Genomic DNA, 7,199 nt, shown 5'->3' on the forward strand with positions numbered 1-7,199 from the left:
TTAATAGAAGTTTGCTTATATTTTTAATATATGTATTTAGATATTTTTGATGGATTTATTGAAAGCTACAAATTAAAATAGATATTTTGATAAGAACTTTAGGAAACAAGTTTGCGATAATATGACTTTAAAGATATTGTTATATTTCATCTAACAATTGAACATGGAACATCACTCATAGATGGAAACTAAAGAAGGAAATTGAATCAAAATAAGGGGTCTTTTAGCCTGAAATGAAACAAAATATATATAAATGTTGATTAAATGATGCAGGAGAGAGAAAACACATATTTGTAATGTCACCAAGACAAGAGGTATATCATGACAAATTGATGAGTAAAATTAATAGGAGTATTACCTCTTTTCATTGAGAGTTTGGTTTGTATCCTTTGTCAAGACCATGCAAAATCAGAAATCTTATAATAAACTGAAATTAAAATATTCATGAGACTGTCACTTCCTAATTACCTTGCTTCCAAGACTGAGAACATCACTTGATACCCAAGGCTGGAATTGATAATGGTGAAGTTCAGTCAGCTCATATGGACTAATCTCAGTATTTACTGGGAATCCTATTACCTTATTCTTTGAAAGTACTCAGGTCACTAGGATGAGCCTCAAGCACTGCTTATATTTCAACACATTAACATAAAAATGGTGATGCTCTTCATGTTACCATAGACCCAGTCCTATCTTAGACTCAAAATAAAGAAAATATTAGAGGTTTCTTCAGGCTGAACTGTGAATTACAGAAATACCCTGAATGTAATAGTTACCAGGTATATGTTATGATCTATCCTATTGGTAAGTGGAGTATAATAATGTGAGTTATACATGTTGCCTTAACATTTCATCGATATTTCGTGTTCTTAACTGAAATTTGAAAATTTGTTTTGATAAATTAATTACACATAGTCCTTATCCTTAAGAGGCTCAAGAGGCTTTTTCTATAGAATGATCAGGTAACACACATTTGTAAGTAAATACAATGGAAAATCTGTTTCAAGTTTCAAAAGAGTAATAAAAGAATATTTCTGATAAGAGTATAATTAAGTATATTACAGCACACAAGGTTCTTAGAATTATCTTAGAATAATAGAGAATTTATAGATTAGTAGGAATTGAATAATTTCTAAAAGATGTAACAATATAGGAAAGACATGCATAATGTTTCATTTGATCATAGATATGTATGCTGCTGCTGCTGCTGCTGCTAAGTCGCTTCAGTCGTGTCCGATTCTGTGCGACCCCATAGACGGCAGCCCACCAGGCTCCCCCGTCCCTGGGATTCTCCAGGCAAGAACACTGGAGTGGGTTGCCGTTTCCTTCTCCAATGCATGAAAGTGAAAAGTGAAAGTGAAGTCGCTCAGTCGTGTCCGACTCTGAGCGACTCCATAGACTGCAGCCTACCAGGCTATTCCGTCCATGGAATTTTCCAGGCAAGAATACTGGAGTGGGATGCCATTGCCATATTACGCAGGCCTTTTGATCCACTTGCTGGTGTTATTTAGTCGTTAAGTTACGTCTCACTCTTGTGACCCCTGCACTTTAGCCCACCAGGCTCCTCTGTCCATGGGATTTCCCAGGCAAGAGTATTGGAGTGGGGTGCCATTGCCTTCTCCCATAGATATATATAGATTTATACATATATATGTACACATACACAGTCTTCCCTGGTTGCTCAGCTGGTAAAGAATCCACCTGCAATGCAGGAGACCCCAGTTTGATTCCTGGGTTGGGAAGATCCCCTGGAGAAGGGATAGGCTACCAACACCAGCATTCTTGGGATTCCTGGTGGCTTAAATGGTAAAGAATCTGCCTGCAGTGCACAAGACCTGAGTTCTGTCACTGGGTTGGGAAGATCCTCTGGAGGAGGACATGGCAACCCACTCCAGTATTCTTTCCTAGAAAATTCTATGGACAGAGGAACCTGATGGGCTACAGTCCATGGAGCTACAAACAGTCAAATATGACTGAGCACACATATGCATATATTTTCACTTGATAATTTATATGCACTAATATTTTATTTGATTTATATATGTATATATATATATATGCATAGGGCTTCCCAGGTGGCTCAGTGGTAAAGAATCTGCCTGCAATGCAGGAGACCTGAGTTCGATCCCTGGGTGGGGAAGATCCCCTGGAGAAGGGTATGGCAACCCACTCCAGTATTCTTGCCTCATAAATCTCCTGGACAGAGGAGCCTGGAGGGCCACAGTGTACGGGGTCACAAAGAGTTGGACATGACCAAGCATGAGCCATATATATATACACACACACACACACACACACACACACACACATACATATTATATACACACACACATTCTCTCACATACTGTAGAAGTGGGAAATAGAGCTAAAATGCTGGTTTGTGTCATACCGTGAACACCTTGTCAAGATATTTGCAATCATATTTGCAATGTATACATTGTGATTTCAAAGACAGAATAGCCTGGAGTCCTGTGGATTGCTTGGGAAGATATAGTTTGGAATAACTTTACTATGAAGCCATGAAACTCTTCTGAGAGTATAATTTAGAGTAAACAGTGACAGATGGTATTAACTGAACCTTCATCAGTGTTAGTTTAAAGAAGGGCAGACTATTGGGACTCTGTTTTTAAGGGATAATGGTGGTGCCTATATGGCAAAAGTGGAAGGAGCTAGTTACAGAGCTAGAAATCAAACACTGGTGAAAAAAAAAAAATAGGAAAGGAAATTTACTTTAGAATGAAATTGGCAAAAATCTCCTGAGAAGACAAAGTCCTAAGAGTGGGTGAAGGTAAGCTATAGGGAAAAGGAACTTAGAGTTCACATCAAACTGTTTCAGAACCTTTGAAAATTAGTCATCAGCTAAAAAAGGGAAGTGGAATTTACTTTAGTCAGTATTTTAGTTTAGTCACTGTTTTCCAAATAGTGGAAATATTTTGGAAATGCCATTATGGTTGACTTGACTTTGAAATTGTAGGAATGAAAAGTGAAAATTGCTCAGTTGTGTGTCTCTTTGTGACCCCACGGACTGTAGCATGCCAGGCTCCTCTGTCCGTGGAATTCTCCAGGCAAGACTACTGGAGTGGGTGGCCATTCTTCTCCAGGGGATCTTCCCAGCCCAGGGATTGAACCCAGGTCTTCTTCATTGCAGGCAGATTCTTTACCATCTGAGCCACCAGAGAAACCAGTGAAATATATTCATTTTTTAATTTAGTAGACTGATTAATAGATCAAGGACTAAATTCAAACAGAATTGGGCTCAAATCCTTGTTCTACCATTTACTATTTACAAACAGGTTTCTTATTCCCTCAAAATACAGTGTCTCCAACTATATCATGGGTAATAGCAATATTTGCCTCCTGAAGGCTCATAAGTCTTGCTGATTTTACCTTTGTCTTTTCCTAAATAGTATAGTTACCAATTCATAGATGAAAAGACAGAGTTCCTAAATTGATAGAGTTCACATTTTGAAAGGTTCAATAAATGGTAATTCAGGAGACTTAAATTACAATTCCAGTTCTATCACAAGTGTATGAACTTCATCCTTCCACCCAACTTCTCTATGCCCAATTCCCCATCTCAAAAAAAGCTGAGAGAAATGGACTTCCCTGTTGTACTGGCTGAAGAAAAAGATATCGTGGTCTCTAAAAGAACCTAAAAATACTACATTAATATGAATAAGGCTAGGAATTTTAACTATCCTCAATCCTATCTGCTCATGCTACTGCCTCTTTTATGATTCTTATCATCTTTGACTTTATTTATTCATTTAATTCCCTAACAAATATTCGATAAACATCTATTTTATGCCTTTACAATGGTTATACTCTAGTGAAGAAAACCTGCCAATAATAAATGAATGCATAAAATTATAACAAAGGATTGGACAGTCATATATGTTAAAATAAAGACCTCTTGTTTGTATGTACAGTAAACAGATATATTTTGAATTGTTTTCTCAAATGTTAATCTTAGGATTAAAACAGTTAATGACAGTATAATACATACTTCTGATATTTGTGACTGTGGAGCTTCCTGTATACTTCTGACAAATAGAAGTAGGACATATTCATGGAACTGAACTTGGGGTTAAAATGCTACTCTGGATACAGCTTTCCACTTAGCTAGGAATCATAAATCAAAGTGAATTCCTTCTCCTTTGGCTCACCAGGGACCTTGGTAAGAACCCACCCCAGTTAGTCATGGTCTAAGAAGGGTCAGCCGTGCTGCATAAACAAGCAGTCACATCTATTATTATTATTGGTTTAATTGGGGCAAGAAATAATGTCTTTACTCAAAAAGCCAGGAGTTAGATCAGACTTCTTTTGTACTGAAAGGGGAGGAGCTAAAGTCAAATATTTCCTGGATCTGGTCAGCTTCCGGAGGGGAGGTGCTAATTTCTTCCTTCCTGTAGTCATTCACAGATGTACCTGGTCAGGTATAAGAAAGGTCAAGAATATTGCATACACATCCAACCATGTCTGTCCAAAAAAGCCCTTGGGACATGGCAGTCCTTTCTCTGAAACAGAGGAAGAAGATTAAGGATATAAGACAGTAAATGACTTTGTTTTCTCCAGGCAATGCTAAGACAGTTTCTTTCTTTAAGAGCCTGGTATTGATCATGGCATCTGATCCCATCACTTCATGGTGAATAGAAGGGGAAAAAGTGGAAGCAGTGATAGATTTTATTTTCTTGAACTCCAAAATCATTGCAGACAGTGACTGCAGCCATGAAATTAAAAGATGCTTGCTTCTTCAAAGGAAAGCTAAAACAAACCTACATAATATATTAAAAAGCAAAGACATCACTTTGCCTCCAAAGTTCCATATAGTCAAAGCTATGGTTTTTCCCGTAGTGTTGTATGGATGTGAAAGTTGGATGATAAAGGAGGTTAAGTGCTAAAGAATTGATGCTTTGGGATTGGGTGATGGAGAAGACTCTTGAGAGTCCCTTTGATAGCAAAGAGATCAAACCAGTCAATCCTGAATAAATCAACCCTGAATATTCATTGGTAGGACTGATGTTGCAGCTGAGGCTCCATTACTGTGGCCACCTGATGTGAAGAGCTGACTTTTTGGAAAAGATCCTGATGCTGGGAAAGATTGAAGGCAAAAGGAGAAGAGGGCAGCAGAGGATGAATGGTTAGATAGCACCACCAACTAAATAGACATGAATTTGACCAAATTCCAGGAGATAAGAGGACAGAGGAGCCTGGAATGCTGCAGTCCATGGGGTTGCAAAGAGTTGGACACAACTTAGTGACTGAACAACAATTGAGATTAATAACAGTACGAAAAGGAAAATTACAATAAATGATTTTCCCAGCTTGAATCATTGTCCAAAGATCATGTTGTATATTTCACTTTCAAAATACATTTAGAATCCATCTACTTCCCTCCACATCCTTTGCTATAATTATAACAAGGAGACCCTTCACCTGGGTACTACATTGGAGATATACAAATTTATTTATAACTGACAATAAAATTAATAGATTTTTTAAAGGATATATAACTATGATATGATTTACCATTGGAAATGGTTTGACTTTACTTATCCTGTACTCTGAGACTTAGCTATATTTTAGGAAAGACCAGTTTCAGATGGAACAAAAACATGACTAATGGCAATAGATATTAAGAAATATTCAGGTGGTTCTTAGAATATGATATCAAAAAGATTCTGTTTAGAGCAAAAACAGTTAGGAGGGTTTTACACAAATAGGTTTGAACTGAGTTGATGACAGTACATGATAATGGTTCATTTCCATTGCAAAATGAGCTATCTAAAGGCCATTAAAAAAACACTTAAACTTTAAAAACAATTCCTTCCAAGAAACTGTGTACAATAATAAGTACAATAATAAAATTGCTTTATTTTACCACCTGATTGAATTTTCTTACTGAATGTTCTTTGTGACAACTATGTACATCATGAGCTTTCCAAGAAAAAAAAAAAAATCAATCTCTTGCTATTATATTTTATTTGTTATTTAAATGGATTTTTTTAAATTTTCATCTAAATAGAAACGTTAAACTAAAATCATAATTGTGTACGTCTCTTGCCCTTTGTGTAGCATCAGAATTTCCTATCTATTCTGGTTATTTTTCTGATAGTCTCCTAAATGTGATATTTAATATATTAAAATAGAACTTAGAGAATAGAATGTTCTGTCTTCTCAGTGCAAAGGCCTAATAAATCCGTATTGAAATGTGGCTGTTTTATTAATATCATATTAATCTAGAAAAAACACAAAGATCAAACTAAGCCTCAGCATGCTTTTAGAATAAAATTAGCCCCCTTAGGGACAATCTTGAGAAAGAAAAGTGGCTATCAAGAGCCATCTTATGGAATATATGTTTGCCAGTTTCTACAAAACTAAAAATTTATATAAATAGCATAAATCAAGATGACCCATATTTGCAAACCTGTAAAAGTTTGAACAGAGAAGGCAATGGCACCTCACTCCAGTGCTCTTGCTTAGAAAATCCCATGGATGGAGGAGCCTTATAGGCTGCAATCCATGGGATCGCTAAGAGTTGGACACGACTGAGCGACTTCACTTTCACTTTTCACTTTCATGCATTGAAGAAGGAAATGGCAACCCACTCCAGTGTTCTTGCCTGGAGAATCCCAGGGACGGGGGAGCCTGGTGGGCTGCCGTCTATGGGGTCTCATAGCGTCGGACACGACTGAAGTGACTTAGCATAGTATAGCAAAAGTTTGAATTCATTATATTTTACTATCAAATAAAGATTCAACTTCTAAAATCTGTGCTTTCTGAATATTCACTACTTGCATTTTTACCCACTGGTAGAGGAACTGCTATCAACAATCCATAGACTTCTTGCTAAAAACTCAAATATTTTGATAATATATGGAAAGAGTGAGGATTAGTAGTGAGACTGTGCCTGTCTGAGTTTACAAACATATAACCTCAGATATGCAGATGACACCACCCTTATGGCAGAAAGTGAAGAGGAACTAAAAAGCCTCTTGATGAAAGTGAAAGTGGAGAGTGAAAAAGTTGGCTTAATGCTCAACATTCAGAAAATGAAGATCATGGCATCTGGTCCCATCACTTCCTGGGAAATAGATGGGGAAACAGTGGAAACAGTGTCAGACTTTATTTTGGGGGGCTCCAAAATCACTGCAGATGGTGACTGCAGCCGTGAAATTAAAAGACGCTTACTCCTGGCT

The 7,199-nt window shown here is 37.0% G+C and overlaps 1 protein-coding gene across 2 annotated transcripts in view; it reads left to right on the forward strand.

Annotated features, from left to right (window-relative positions):
* Positions 1–7,199, forward strand: part of GRIK2 (glutamate receptor, ionotropic, kainate 2) — a 737,896-nt gene that overhangs the window by 474,247 nt on the left and 256,450 nt on the right. The gene's annotated exons all lie outside the window — the stretch shown is intronic.

Source organism: Bison bison, unplaced genomic scaffold (genome assembly GCF_000754665.1).
Source record: "Bison bison bison isolate TAMUID 2011002044 unplaced genomic scaffold, Bison_UMD1.0 scf7180017864159, whole genome shotgun sequence".
In the NCBI taxonomy this organism is placed as follows: Eukaryota; Metazoa; Chordata; class Mammalia; order Artiodactyla; family Bovidae; genus Bison; species Bison bison.